This window comes from Rhinolophus sinicus, linkage group LG09 (assembly GCF_036562045.2).
Source record: "Rhinolophus sinicus isolate RSC01 linkage group LG09, ASM3656204v1, whole genome shotgun sequence".
NCBI lineage: Eukaryota > Metazoa > Chordata > Mammalia > Chiroptera > Rhinolophidae > Rhinolophus > Rhinolophus sinicus.
Window position 1 is genome coordinate 51,741,300 of NC_133758.1, and position 16,298 is coordinate 51,757,597.

Here is a 16,298-nt window from a genome sequence, read left to right on the forward strand (position 1 = left end):
CTTTTCACAGAGTGGCTGGATTCTTCCCATATATATTAAGAGAACTTGGGCAGAGGGTGAAGTCACTCACCATCAAAACAAGACCAGGACATAAATGGTGCTGCCAGTGACAGCCCAGGGAAAACCTCATCCTGCCAATGCCCAAACCTCCCTCCTTCGGAGTCTGACCCCATCTGAGTCTGCTGAGTTTTATGAATGTGCAGAATTGACTTTTCTTCAGTCATAAGGCCCACACTCTGAATATCAGTTTTAGTTATTAGGGGATACATCATTTTGAAATATGAATTCAAGTCAGTCTTTTTAAGTGTATTTAAGTTATACCTTAGTACCAAATTGTCTTTACATATCCTTTCTTATCTCATTCTAGCAGAAAGTTCTAAAGAACAGCTTGTCCTCCCCTTCCCTCTCAAAGAGAGGAAAGATGTTTTTTGTCTCCTTACAAGTAGGCCAGGCTACTGGGTTCCCAGTACAGGAAGGGAGGGGGCCTGGGAGAGTCCCAGAGCGTCTGCTGTGCAGGCGCACACACCTGGAAGGTGTGCTGAGTGGGGGAGGGGGCCCGCTAGTCAAATCCGATAGATGGGGCAATTTGGCGACCATACAATTTAGTCTCCAGCTCTTTCATCTTATTTATGTACTTGGCATTTCAAAAAATGCATATGCTGCTTCTCATTAGCAACATAGCTAGTAATGAAAACGCATGGGTTGCTGATGAAAGGCATTAGCATTCATGCCTCTCATACTAATAACAACCATAATACATAAGCGCACTTAAACTCTTGCCAACAATTACAGCAAACGTGCAAGAAGAGAGGTCAAGCAGCCAGAGCACATTCATCTGCTGATCACCGTGTTCTAAAAGATACGGTGTCATGGCCCATGAGGGACCTCCCAGGGAGGCAGGGGCCTAGGGTTCTAACCTGAGTTACTGGCTGCATATTGGAATCATATGGGAGACAAGTGAGAACAACAACAACAAAACATCAAACAAAACACTGATGACTGAGTGTTACCCTCCAGAGATCATCATTTAATAATTAATAATAAATAATTGTGAGTTAATAATTAGATTGTGATTTAATGATTATTTAGTTTGGGGTGGGTCCCCCAAATGGAAAAATATAAACACTTTCCAGGTAGTTCTAACAGACTGCCAAGGCAGATACCCATTCTTATTTTTCTTATTACCTTGTTCCACAAAGTGAAGTTCAGGCTTGATGTGTCAGAGTTGATTGGCCTAAATGAGGGATCAAAACTTAAAGTCTGATGTGCCATCACTATTGTAGCGTCACCAACTAGCCCTGTTTGTCTGGGACTGAAGGCTTTTGAGATGCAAGACCTTCAGTTTTGAAACCAGGACCCCAGCTCGGATCTCCTTGAACAAGAACAACAGTCTTGCCTTCAACCAGGTGGTGCTGTGGCTTCTAAGAGCTACTTCTCTTTATGTGTGTGGCATCTTGAGGTTCATGATGTACTTTAATCTATATTAACTTATTGGATGCTTGTTACAGCCCAGTCAGATACACAGTGCAGGTAACACTGCCCTCATTTTACAGATGAGGACACTGCCATTAAGTGACTCCCACCAGCTAGACAGACGGCAAATACTCAAAGCCAAATCTCTTCATTTATATCACATTTTCTTTCTACTAAACCACAGCTCCACCATCTCTGAGACTCTACACTACTAGCAGTCCGGTCTGTAAGTCATTAAAGCATTAAATGTCAGATGCATGCCATTCTAAAAACGAAAAACCCACAAGCTTCCTTTTTTACCTATAACTATATAAGACACTAATAGAAGCTATTGCACTTACAGGTGACAGAGTGTGTTGCAAACGTAGAGGTCCTTTGTAGGGAGAAGCTCTCTCTGACCTTCAACGGCTGAGTTAGGGACCTCTCATATAATGAGCACCTCCGACTTGGCCCTGTGAGGGCAGAGCCCCGGAAAATAGTTTCCAGGCTCTAGGCCTCACATAGACAGATGCTGGCTCAGGTAGTAAATGGCCATCAACTGTGATTGGATGGCCATCAGCTGTGGCTAGTTGGCCGTCAGCTGTAACCAGTGAGCCATTGGCCACTAATATAACTGCTGTGGCTACGCTAGCAGAGAGAGGAGAAGAATGGGGGCTAGCAAGAAGATGGTGGCTGGGCTGGCAAGCGCGGATGGTGGTTTGCAGAAAGTGTGGATCCAGCCTCCAGTGAGAGTATAGTGCCGCCAGAGAGAATATAGTGGTATGACTCCCCTACCTATGGCTCCGTGGGTGTTCCTTTTTGGCCTCACCATATCCTGCGTTCTTGTGTGGGGAGCGGGAGCAGAGACCTGGCAGGCCGCCCTGCACGACACCCTCTTGAAGAACTTATCACACTGGTTACTTGTTCTCTTCTCTCTCTAGAATGTGAGCTTTGTGAGGGCACAGTCTCCCTTGCTTATGGTTTTATTCTAAGTGCAGAGTGTGGGGTGATGTCAGGTCTTGGTGACCAACATCTCCCAATCTCTCTCTGTGCTGAGACCACACTTAACAGAGTCTCCACAGGGCCCATCAGCAGTATTAGAAATAGTCTTTTCTCTCCATAGTCCTTGTGGGGACAGAGCCCCAGAGAGCAGTTTCCAGGCTCTCGGCCTCATGTAGAGGGGTCCTGGCTCGGGTAGTAGATGGCCGTCAGCTGTGGCTAGTTGGCCGTCAGCTATAACCATTGAACCATTGGCCACTAGTATAGCTGCCACGGCTACGTTGGGGAGTCGAGGAGAGAGAGTCGGTTGGTTGGAAGAAAAGTGGACTGTAGGTCGCACGTCGTGTGAATCCAGCCTCCAGTGAGACCATAATGGTATGACTCCCCTACCTATGGCTCCATGGGTGTTCCTTTTGGGCCTCACCACATCCTGCATTCTTGTGTGGGGAGTGGGAGCTGAGACCGCACAGGCTGCCCTGCGTGACAAATAGTGCAGCGAGCAGGGTGTGGTGGCGGCCGAAACTCTCCAGAATGTACTGGAGCAGTTTACACGTATAAAAGCTCAATTTCGTAAGCAGGGTACGGTGCCAGCCACAACCTACCAAAGCATGGTGGAGCAGTTTGTGCGTGTGAGAGCTCAGCTTCGGGAGGCCCATGAGGAGCGACACCGGGAACGGGAGGCGAGGTCTGTCTGGGAGACTCAAGCCTCCAGCTGGCACACCACCCTCTTGGCCATAAAGGGCGCTGTCTTCATTTTGGTGATCTGCTGTGGCCTTAGGCTCCGAGGGCTGTGGACATCTTACATGGAGGTCACCACCCACTCAGACACCTGGCACGGTGAGCAAAATTCTGACCAGGTAGGAATGGTGTCTGACTCTGGGCAGGAGGACGTGTGGCCCACACACAGTGTGTGGTGCCCGGTGGCCACTGTTCTCAGGAGTTGGACCCCCAAGGAAAGGTGGGAGGACATGGATGGCTCTCCGGCCAGTGTGGAGAGGGCCCTGCAGGCTCTGGCTGAGCGGTTGCCGAAGGACACGAAGGCTACAGCCGGTTGCGTGGGCTGGATGTTCCTCACGGCCTTGAGTCTCAACATGGAAAATGCGCCTAATGAAATGGCCCAGGTGCCGGACCAGGTGTTCTGGTTGGAAGCGCTGGAAGCCCGGGTCCGACTATTAGAAGAGGGACCCCACAGTGGAGACTCTGAGGCAGAGGTGGAGGAAGCAAGTGGAGACAATGTAGCTCCCAGCTCCGAAGCCCGGCCAATCTTGAAGCAAAGGGTAAAACATGAGCAACCTTTGGGCCCCGGGGGCGTTGCTACAGGCAACCCAGCTGTGACTGAGTTCACAACCTACACCCCTTACACTCCCACTGAGTTGCAGGAGCTGGGGAAGCGGTACCGACAGAGCCCTGGAGAGCCAGTCTCGGCTTGGCTATTACGTTTATGGGATGAGGGAGCAGACAGCATTCTCTGCTCCCCAGGTAAATGGAAAAGCTAGCCTTCGTGACAGTGCATCCATCCCTGTGACAAAGGTTACAGAACTGCCATAGGTTGGCCCACGACCAGGGCAACCATTCTCTAATGGCGTGGCTCACGGCTGCGGTATGCACCGTATGGGAACAGGCTGGCGAGCTGCCAGACGCTGTGAGTCAATGGCAGTCATATACGGAACTTACTCAAATCATCTGTGAAATGGGTATGAGACATGCTATTTTTAACCTTAACATGCAGGGGCTGGATGACGAGCTTTTTACTGCCAGCATGAGAGATCTGGTTTTGGACACTGCACCTGTGAGTGCTTTTCGATCCTTGGTTGCTATTCTTACACCCTATGTAGGGCGACAGATCCATGAAGTTACAACTGCCATGGCCACCCTAGGGGATGTTGAAAGCCGGAGGCGAAGGAAGTTAAGACAGGAGGTCCGCACATTTGAGACCTGGAAGCCCAAATCAAAAGTAAAGGGGCGAGGTCGCGGGCCACAGAGAGTAACACGCGCACAGATGTGGCGTGATCTCGGGGCAGCAGGGTCGATGGGAAGAAAATAGACCGACAACCCAATGCACTCCTGCTGGAACTTTGGAAACAGTTGCATCCAGAACAACAATTCCAGAGGAGCCTAAAGGAGAAGTCTGGGAAAGCGCGACCTGTGTCCCTCCAGGACTTCATGCAGCCGTTTGAGGCCAACCGCTTTCAGCTTGATTAGAGGTGGGGCCAAGGTACCTGGTCAGAGGGGATGGGCAGGGACTGGAGGCCCCACGTGGAACTGTCCATACATTGGTCCCCTTCTAATATGCAGAGGGTTTTGACCCTAGTTGACACTGGCGCAGACTGCAGTCTTGTGTATGGGAACCCAGAACTGTTCCCCGGACCAGTAATCTGCATTGATGGTTATGGGGGAAAGACTGTGACTGTGAAAGCTTTCCTTACCACTGGGTATAAGAAGGCTTCCCCCTTGTACCTACAAGGTTTATGTCTCCCCCGTTCCGGAGTATATTCTAGGGGTCGATGTGCTACGTAGCCTCAGCTTACAGACATTGGTAGGAGAGTTCTCTCTCCGGATCTGGGTGGTGAAAGCGGTGACACGCGTGCATGCTCACCACCCTCCTCAAGTGTTGCCACAGCCCTGGCGCGTGGTTACAGTGCGACAGTACCGCCTGCCAGGAGGACAGGAGGAGATTGGTCGTACAATATTGGAATTGGAGAAGGCACATATTGTGAGGCCAATGCACAGTCCCTTTTACTCCCCAGTATAGCCTGTCAAGAAGCCAGATAGGACCTGGCAAATGACTGTGGACTATAGGGAGTTAAATAAGGTGATGCCACCGTTGCAGATGGCAGTACCTTCAATACACGATTTGATGGATCATCTGACTGTCAACCTGGTAACATCACTATGTAGTGGACTTGGCCGATGCTTTTTTCTCCATTGACATTGCACCCGAGTATCAAGAGCAGTTTGCTTTTACTTGGGACAGGCAGCAGTGGACTTTTCAAGTCTTTCCACAGGGATACTTGCACAGCCCCACTATCTGCCATGGGCTCGTGGCCCAGCATTTGGCACAGTGGGATCGCCCATCCTCTGTGGCCTTGTTTCATTATGTTAATGACATTCTGTTAACCTCAGATTCTCTTTCTGATTTAGAGCAAGCAGCTCCCTCTCTTCTCTGCCACCTGAAGTCATGCGGCTGGGCGGTGAATGAGGAAGAGATCCAAGGCCCTGGCTTATCCGTCAAGTTTTTGGGTGTTGTGTGGTCAGGTAAGACAAAGGTTATACCTGAGGCAATTATTGATCAGATACAAGCCTTTCCCTGGCCAACCAAGGTCTCCCAACTGCAGACGTATTTGGGTCTGCTAGGATATTGGTGGGCGTTTGTACCCCATTTGGCACAAATGGCAAGGCCCTTGTACAATATGATAAAAAAGGGGGCCTCATGGGATTGGACAGAGGCTATAGAGCAAGCCTTCATTGCCACAAAATGGGCAGTGCAGCAGGCACAGGCTCTGCAAGTAGTGGACCCCGGCCGCCCATTTGAACTTGATGTTCACGTAACCCAAGAGGGGTACGGACGGGGGCCTCTGAAAACGGCAGGAGCGTCTCCAGTTGCCAGTGGGATTTTGGTTCCAATTATGGAAAGGAGTGGAAGTCCGCTACTCTCTAATAGAGAAACAGCTGGCTGCTGTGTATGCAGCCCTAGTGGCCACAGAAGCCATCACAGGAACGGCATGGGTGTTGGTTCGAACAACCTATCCTGTCCAGGGGTGGGTCCGTTCGTGGACCCAGGGACCCAAAACAGGGGTGGACCACCACCCTCACCAAGTGGGGTGCTTACTTGGAGCAATGTAGCACCCTTAGTTCAAACCCTTTGAGCACAGAGCTACAGCAAGTCCTGGGGCCTGTGGAACTTGTAACCCAGGCTAAGCCAAGTGCTCTGACTAGAGGCGAGGACTTGGAGCCCTCGCCCTACAAAGAAGGACAGTCCCCAGTACCTGAGGATGCCTGGTTTACTGATGGTTCTAGCCGAGGGGCTGTAGCTATTTGGACGGCTATTGGTGTGTAGCCCAAAACAGACACCATTTGGTTTGACACTGGGACGGGCCAGAGTAGCCAGTGGGCTGAGCTACGGGCTGTGTGGATGATAATCAGCCACGAGCCCAAGCCCCTAGTTATTTGCACTGACAGCTGGGCAGTGTTCCGGGGCCTAACGTTGTGGCTCCCTACGTGAAAACACCAAAACTGGTTGGTAGGACACCGTCCATTGTGGGGTCAAGCCATGTGGCAGGACCTCTGGGACCTAGGGCAGAGAAAGGAGGTGACCCTAATGCATGTCACAGGTCACTCCCTCTTAGTGTCCCCAGGTAATGATGAAGCAGATGCCCTAGCACGGGTCCGATGGTTAGAATGGGCTCCTGCCACTGATGTGGCCTATTGGCTGCATAGGAAATTGCAGCACGCTGGAAGCTGAACCATGTGGCAAGTGAGCAGATGCTGGGGTCTGCCTTTGAAATGGCAGGAGATAGCAGATGCCTGCTATGACTGTGCCGTCTGTGCCCAGGACAGCCCCCAAAGGCGGAGGCTCCCCTGGGAGACACAGCAGATTATGCGAGGGAGGGTGCCCCTCACTCGCTGGCAAGTGGGTTACATTGGACCCCTGCCTAAGGCCTGCAATGTGATAAATGTGTTCACAGCAGTGGACACTGCTACGGGGTTGATGTTTGCTTGGCCCTGTCTGGCTGCAGATCAGTGACATACAGTGGTCGCTCTTACATGGCTGTGCGCCCTCTATGGGCGCCCCCAAGTTATTGAAAGTGACAGGGGTACCCATTTTACGGGGCAAGAAGTGCAGCGCTGGGCTGCCAGGATGGACGTGCGATGGTTGTTTCACACCCCGTATAACCCACAAGCAGCTGGCATGATTGAACGCTATAATGGCCTTTTGAAACAAGGTCTCTGGGTGTCAAAACACCCTCCCACAATGTGTGACTGGGCCTCGCGTCTGTGGGATGTCTTGAGAATCCTGAATGAGAGACCACGGAAGGGAGGGCCCGCACCAGCAGAAGCTCTGCTACATTGAATGGCCGCTTCCATTCAATTACAAGTTACCACCAGTGAGACTGTTAAAGCCAGGCTACGGCAGAAATGGAAACATTTTGCTGCCAGCACCCACATGCTTGGAAGCAGGGAAACGACAGCAATGGACTTGGCCCTGGCAGGTCAAAAGCCCCCACTATCGATGGTTGGGCATGATAGCCCCACGGGGGGCTGGTTTGACTCATGATTTGCAAGTGACGCCAGGGGTGGTGGCTGAGTGGCCACTGCAAGTGACTGTAGTATACAGAGGTCCTGACATCAGGATGATTTTGTGGGGAACCTATGTGCTCTCACTATGGCCTATTATGGGGTCCCCTGTTCTGTTACATGTTGAAACTATGCAAGGGACCCCAAGCACTGCCTTAAAGGTCTGGTACCACAAACCGGGAAAGGTGCCAGTGGCAGCGACCCTCCTTTCCCAGGACAAAAAGCTGGCGTGTATCCTCCGAGATGGAAAGGATTTGCTATTGTTGGTTCCTAAGACTACTGTTTCTTTTCGTCCGTAGGTGCTGATAGGCTAATATGGCACAGGGACCCTCACGGAAGACGCTTGTCACGTAGATTGTGAGGCGAGACCCTGTAGGGGTGGAGTGTGGGAACAGCCCCAGAGAGCAGTTTCCAGGCTCTCAGCCTCACGTGGAGGGGTCCTGGCTCGGGCAGTAGATGGCCGTCAGCTGTGGTTAGTTGGCCGTCAGCTGTAACCCTTGAGCCATTGGCCACTAGTATAGCTGCCATGGCTACGTTGGCGAGTTGAGCAGAGTCGAGGGAAGTCGAGGAGAGAGAGTCGGTCGGTTGGCAGAAAAGCGGACAGTAGGTCACACGTCGTGTGAATCCAGCCTCCAGTGAGACTATAGTGATATGACTCCCCTACCTATGTCTCCATGGGTGTTCCTTTTGGCCTCACCACATCCTGTGTTCTTGTGTGGGGAGTGGGAGCTGAGACCCCGCAGGCAGCCCTACACGACAGTCCTACTGGGGCAGTCTCAGGTCCTTCTAGAGTTTTCATTCTGCCCTGGATAGTCCAGTGAGAGTGGTGAGCTCACATGAAGATATTCTTGATGTTTGTGGGAGAATGCCCTTCAGTCATTGGTGCTCAGATGAATCATTTCTCCTAACACCTATGGTAGCTTACAAAGGGGTTTTTAAGAATGGTGAGAGGTTCTCTGCCATTCTCTCAGTAGAATCTGATGTCCAAATGGTGCACGAACTGATGCCAAGCCATGTGTATAGCAGGCCTTTATAGTTACTCCCTATCTGTTTTCTTCCTCACACTTCTTACAGCTATCATGGTACCCTCAAGAAATATTTTCCCAAGGCACTAACATGACAGAAGACATTGTAACCAGAGGTTCTCACTAACATTCTTGTGAATAAATGAGACTGTGTGCTTCTCTTTGTGCAATACATGTATTTCTGGAAAGGCGTTTGTAGGTAAAACTTTAAAAATATGTATCATTTCCCCAGTAATTGATCATTTATGAACTTTCCTTGGGCCCCTGCGGGGACAGAGCCAGGAGTGCAGTTTCCAGGCTCTCGGCCTCACGTGGAATTGTGCTGACTCAGGTAGTAAATGGCCATTAACTGTGATTGGATGGCCATCAGCTGTGGCTAGTTGGCCGTCAGCTGTAACCAGTGAGCCATTGGCCACTAATATAACTGCCGTGGCTATGCTAGCAGCAAATGGGGGCCAGCAAGAAGATGGTGGCCGACCTAGCAAGAGCAGATTGCAGTTAGCATGGCAGATTGCAGCTAGCAAGTGGGGTTGGTTGGCAGAGAGAAGTGGACGGCAGGTTTCAGATAGTGTGGCTCCTGCTTCCTGTGTCTCCAACCCAGTCGCCAGGGAGACCATAGTGGTATGACTCCCCTATCTATGGCTCCGTGGGTGTTCCTTTTTGGCCTCACCATATCCTGTGTTCTTATGTGGGGAGCGGGACCAGAGACCCCGCATGACACCCTGCATGACAGCCTCCCAGTGTCAAAGAGACATGAGCGAACCCCCATCGAAGAAGACTGAGAGGGTAGGAGGCCAAGGCTATCCTCTCAGCTGGGCGAGCACCTGTCCAGGCGAGGGAGTGCTAAGGTGCTGTGCCATGTGCTGGACACAGGCTCATTGTCTTGGGGCAATGGGGAGTCTTCAGTCTGGTGACCCGTAGGGGTGTTGGGGGCTGTTGGCACAGGGGCCCCAGCGCTGCTCAGTGCCTCTGAGAAAGAGAGCACTGCTTTCCTCCCCTGAGTAGTTGTCCATTGGTCTGAATGAGAGTTTGGGCAAATGCCTCAGCTTCATACCTCAAGGTGACTCTGAGGATGGCTGCATCCCATAGCCATTCTTGTTCTAAGGCATTTAATGAAATATAAAAGGCTAAGACACCTGGTGAGAAATTCACTTGGCAGGAAAGGTGGCACTCTCCAAATATATTAAATCTATAAGAATTCAGATAAATGAGAGAAAACAATTCTCTAAGAGAAAGATAGGGTTTCAGTGTATTGTTGAAATATAACACTTTTCCTGACTCATTGCCATTATTTTTTCTTTACTCTGACCCCTTCAATTCTTTTCCGTTTGTATTATATGCCTTGCTATAAGCTGTATCAAATCCCTTGAGAAGAGTGGCAGAGTGTAAATGAGTAAGTAAAGGCTCTTCATATAGGAATAGCTATTATGTGCTCAACTAAAAATAATCACAACACAATGTAGCTACCTAGGAGAGAGGTAGCATGGTGTGATGGGAAGACCACAGGGTTTGAGGTCTGTATTGTATTTTTTTTATTTGAACCCCAGATTTTTAATTTTAGAGGTTTGTCAGGGGTTGGCAAACTTTCTTTGTAATGCACTCTACACCTGAATCTGAAGTAGAATAATATTGTATGTCAACTATAACTATATATTTGTGTGTGTGTGTGTATATATATATTCATAGGATGTGGAGTATAGCATAAGGAAGATAGTCAATGGTATTTTAACAGCTATATAAGATATCAGAAAGGTAGTAGCTTGGGGGGAGGGGTTATCACTTTGTGAGGGGTGTAAATGTTTAACTATTACGGTGCTTTGTATACCTGAAACTAAAAGAAAAACAAAAAACAAACAAAAACCCCCTTTCTTTGTAAAGATCCAGAAAGTAAATATTTTCTGCTTTGCAGGCTATGCAGTTTCTGTCTCAACTACTCAATTCTGCCTTTGTAGCACAGAGCAGCCAGAGACCATATATTTAAAAAATGGGTGTGGCTATGTGCCAATAAAACTTTATTTACAAAATCAGGCACTGGGCCAGATTTGGTCTGCAGGTTATAATTTGCCAACACCTGAGAAAGAGCCTTAGGTTTTTTTTTTGCCAGATGGATGAGGCATGCTCATAAGACCTTATCTTACAACATTCTTGTTGGGATCAAATGATCTAATGTATTTGGAAACTGCATAAATTCCCAAATACTTTGACATTGTTAGTTTTTATTTATTTATGCCCCAATCCCTATATTTCAGTTTTTACACTCACTAAAATTCTGTGTGATGGATAGGAGCTGCCCATGGTAGTTCATGTTATCCAGTGGGTACCAGTGGGTTTTTTGGCCAGTGAGTAGTAGGTGACCAACTCGGTAGCAGGTTCTTAAGGGTCAGGCAAAGGCCATGTCACCCATGGCTCAAAGACAGCAGCTTGAGAGGCCAAGAGAGACACTTCAGCTGGGATAGCTTGGGAAGAGTGCCTGTCTCAATGATGAAACTCTGAAGACTAGAGCATGGTGTGCCAGCCAGCCAGCCCATGGGCAACCCTCTTGCCACAGAGCAGAGCCACATGGCTCTATAGGTCTGCAGTGGGATGGAAGGACCAGCATCTTGCGTCTGTGGGTTGGTTTGGCTGTGGTCCTGCAGGATATCTGCTCAGACTTCTGCTGGGGTAAGATCCCATAGCCTCCTACCGTCCTTGGGGAGGTCAGTCTTGCTCATCCACTTGGTAAGGGTAAGGTAGAGGTCTGTGATGCCGGGACTGAGATACAGGGATCCTGAGATGACTTTGGTGTCGCAAGGGCCAAGTGGATTTGGGGAGCGTGCTGCCCTGGGTGCTTGGAGCTGTGTATGCTGGGTCCAGCTTTGATGTGAAAGATTTTTATGGTCTCAGACAAGTCAGTGTCTCTCTGGGCTGAGTTCCTCACCTGTGTAATAACAATGTTTGAATTGGACCAGCAGTCAAAAAAGGTGGTCCAATCTGGCCTAAAGTCACGCTTGTTTGGTCTTCACATGATTTATTATATTTTAACTTTAATTTTTTTATTGTGGTAAGATATATATAGCATAAAAGTTACCTTTTAAATCATTTTTATATGTACAACTTGGTGGCATTAAGTACATTTACATTGTTGTGTAACTATTATCAGCAGCCATTTTTAGAACTCTTTTATCATCTCAAGCAGAAACTCTGTATCCATTAAAATCTAACTGCCATTCATTCAGGTCTCCAGTCCACCACACCCCTCATCCTGCCTGTGTAAAGGATTCCTATTACATGTCTGGCTCCTGTCGGCAGTTCAGTTGGATCAGACTATCCTATTCCAGCTTAGCCACTCAAACTTTTTATTTCAGTGCTCCATACACATGAGTCTTATGAGTGTGGACTGCCTGTTTGTCTAATTGTACTGTTCATATGGAAGAGAATGTCCTTGATTTTAGAAAATACCTACTGAAATATTCAGGGGTAAAGCGACATTATGTCTGGAACCTATCTTCAAACAGTTTAGGAAAATAATAATAGAGAAGTGGAGAGAGAAAGATAAAGCAACTGTGGTCAAATGTTAACATATGGCATTTGGGAAATCTGGGCAAAGTGTGTACAGGAATCCTTTGAACTATTTTTGCAACTTTTCTGTAAGACTGAATTCTTTCAAAATAAAAAGTTAAAAAATAAATACACAGATGCTGTCTGTAGAAAAGCCCACTATGAATAGTTGTTTTTAAAAATAAGACTATATATGCTGGCACATATATAATTTCTGTTTTGAGAGAACGCATGAAAAAACGTTAGCAATGATTATCCTAGGGAAGAGAGGTTTCACTTTTATTTAATAGCTTTCTCTACTGCTTGACTTTTCTGATCATGTGTATATATTGTTTTTATATTAAAAAATATATATATATCAACAGAGATCATCCAGGTAGAGAAAATATAGCCCATTAAAATGTCTTTTCTTCTTGGTTAAAAGAAAAGTCCCAAATAAATGAGGAGGGTCGTGACTGAGTCCAATTTGCCATGAAGGTGAAGACGGAAGGTATAAAGGGTGAGAGGAAATGAAGAAGAGAAATGCGCGATCCAGGCTGTGGTAGGGAGTGTTCTTTGAGTGGTGAGCAGCAGAAACTGACCAGCTAGCCCAGGACAAAGGCAAGTGCAGACTGGGCTTCGGAACCTGGGCACCTCACAGGATTTCTGTTTGAACAAGGTAGGAAATGTGGGCAGCACAACTCTCAGGCTTAGTGCCTCTTTCTTTCACATTCAAACTCCTTGCAGGCAAAATCTGACAGGGCTAGCTAGCTAGCTCTGCTGGGACTCCTAGCTTACTTGCTGGGGACTTAAAAAATGCCATCTGCTCTGGCCATGTGCTGGGTCAAAATGTATAGGCTTGGCTGCTGGTCCAAGTCCTGTGGTGTCTGAAAAGCCCATTCCAGAGACGGGAGGAGAGACAGAATCCTCCAAAGAGGTAAGTGTGCACCAGAAGGGAGGGAGCTAGCACTGGTGTCCTACTGTGACCCTTGGACCTGAAACCCTTTTGGGTTTAGCTTGGGCTTGAGCCTACATGAAGTAATCAGGGATGTTTCAGACAAACAGAACAATTGTGAATATTCATGCCATTAGAGAGAAGGAAGGGGAGAAAGATGAGAAGGAGGAGGAGGTTGAAGGGGAGAGGGAAAGGAGGGGGAGAAGAAGTGAAAGAAAAGGAAGCCGGCAGGTGTGAGATCCCAAGTCCAGGTGTCCATGTTTACTCCAGGAAATTGGTCTTGTGCTCTGTAGTTCATAGTCCATGCAGAAAGCCCTCATTATCACAAGTAGGGTTTGAATAATCAGCTTGATGGAACTGGGAAGCTAAAGATAAACTGTATTTCTGAAGTAATGGAATTTTGGCTTTCAATGCTCTCATTTTGCACATCAGATTTTATTTCATCATGCCAAATAGATATTTTCAAAATTGGCACAGAGCTTTTTCTTTTCTTTTTTTTTCAGTTTGCTATGTACAATAAAGGATATTTCCATGAGATTGTTTTTACATGTTTTTTAATTTTTAAAAATTGCTTTTTATTGTGTTGGCAGAAAAGAGAAAGATTTTAGGGTAATTCAGTATAACAATTGTTTGAATTTTCTAAGACATCATGTTGTTCTACTTTTATATTTGCTACGAACCCCAAGGAAACTGATTGCGGAGTTCTGTGTGGAAAAATAAAGAGATTCTTTGCAATGGGAGATGAAAAGATCAGTTAGGTAATTTTGTCCAATATGAGAGGGATCGCTCCTGGGCATTTGTGGACATTTTGTCTGGTTTCATTTTAAATTACTCAGCTAATGAACTTTCCATAACCTGCCTTTGGAAAAGTGTCCACAAACCTACAGGTTTTCCTGATTAGGAAACACTTTTCCTATTCTGATGAATTTTCTTGTGATTCCATGTTATCAGCTGACAATCCCTCTTCATGCTGCTATGGTGGTTTGGCTAATTTGATCTTCCCAATATGGTATTCTAAAATATTTTAATTTGTGTCTCTGTGATGTTGCACTAGCATAACTTTTTGATTGTTTTCAAGTATACCTCAAAACTCTTTTTGACTTGCTAATTGCTTCCCTACTACCAGAAGGCATAGAGCTAAATTCTGACTTCTAGGTGATCTGAGCTGAAGTTCACGGCTAGTGCTATGTTCCAATCAGAATGAGAATTATATAACTATTGGCATATTCTAGTGATGAAGGAGCCAGGGACTGAAGTTTCTCTCGTCAAAGTCTAGCCTGCCTCTCATGAGCTGCATGACCTTGAGCAAGTCACATGACTTTTCTGAATCAGTTTCCTCATCTGTAAAATAGAGATAATCATAAGTGAAGGATTACCCCATAAGCTGTTACCAAGATAACTATATAAAGTATTTAGTACTGGGTCTAACTATAGTAAATGTATACTAAATTTAGATATTACCTTTGCTGGAAATATAATTCAAGATCTTTAGAAGTCATTTTCTTGGAGTTTGGGGCATTAGCCATCTTGGTTGCCTTCCTCTCCTCTAGTTCATTCCCCTCTCTTGTGTAGAGTGGTCTGCTCCTTCTGAAGTAGTGATTATTCCAGCCTGACCCAGAGAATTTTGATTAAGACTGGCGTCTCATTACACCGGATCTTCTTACCGTGTTTCCCCGAAAATAAGACCTAGCTGGACAATCAGCTTTAATGCATCTTTTGAAGCAAAAATTAATATAAGACCCGGTCTGGGGTGGATGGGTGGCTCAGTTGGTTAGAGCACGAGCTCTGGGCAACAGGGTTGCTGGTTCGATTCCCACATGGGTCAGCGGGCTGCACCCTCTGTAACTAGAATGAAGAAAATGAGCTGCCACTGAGCTGCCACTGAGCTCCTGGGCGGCTGGATGGCTCAGCTGGTTGGAGTGCGTGCTCTCAACCACAAGGTTGCCAGTTTGACTCCTGCAAGGGATGGTGGGCTGCGCCCCCTGCAACTAAGATTGAACAACAGCAACTGGACTTGGAGCTGAGCTGCGCCGTCTACAACTAAGATGGAAAGGACAACAACTTGACTTGGAGCTGATGGGTCCTGGAAAAAACACACTGTTCCCTAATAAAGTTCTGGAAATACGCACTGTTCCCCCAATAACCCAATAAAGTCCTGTGCCCCTTCCCCAATTAAAAAAAATAAAAATAAATAAATAAATAAATAAATAAATAAATACACACACACACACACACACACACACACACACACACACACACACATATATGACCCGGTCTTATTTTACTATACTATAAGACCGGGTCATTAATATAATATATAATATAATATAATACCAGGTCTTATATTCATTTTTGCTTCAAAAGATACATTAAAACTGATTGTCCGGCTGGGTCTTATTTTTCAGGGAAACATGGTACCAGCTGCTAAGCAAATGCCGCTTTCTCCACATTATCTCATCGGCTCCTCTCCTCTGTGGCCTCCAGATTAGTCATGTACCTGGGGTCATGGCTGAGGCTGCCCCTTGGAGGGCCAATCTATACAGTCTGGAGACACCCTCCTCCCCCGCCCCATTGTCTCTGAGGACTAGAACCTGTCTCTCTGTCTCTGCACAGGTAACGTGTCAGCTGATCCTCTCTTCTACTTCAGTGGTTTTTACTCCATCATGGTTGGGAGAGTTGTCCTTCTCTCCTCTCCTCACTGTTATCTTCCGCTCTTAGGCCACCAAACATGCTGCCTCTGGACCTCAGTGTTATGTGAATCCTGGTGCCAAAGATTCATCCTAATTAGCTCTCTCACATGCCTCTGCTTTAGGACACCAAAACCACTCCAAAGGGATTGGGTGGGATCCTGGGGCAATTGGTGAGCTCTCACCTCAGCTCCAACTCTTGTTGTCACATCAGGAATGATTCCCTACCCTCTACAAGGTTGGGAAAGGCAAAGACTCATCTTGACCCCAGCAGCTAAAAGTTCTTAGCCTCAGAGTGTTAGCCATTGATCTTTAACCTGGGACACCTGGGTACCTCCTGCTGCCTCCAGCTATGCTTAGACACGTCTG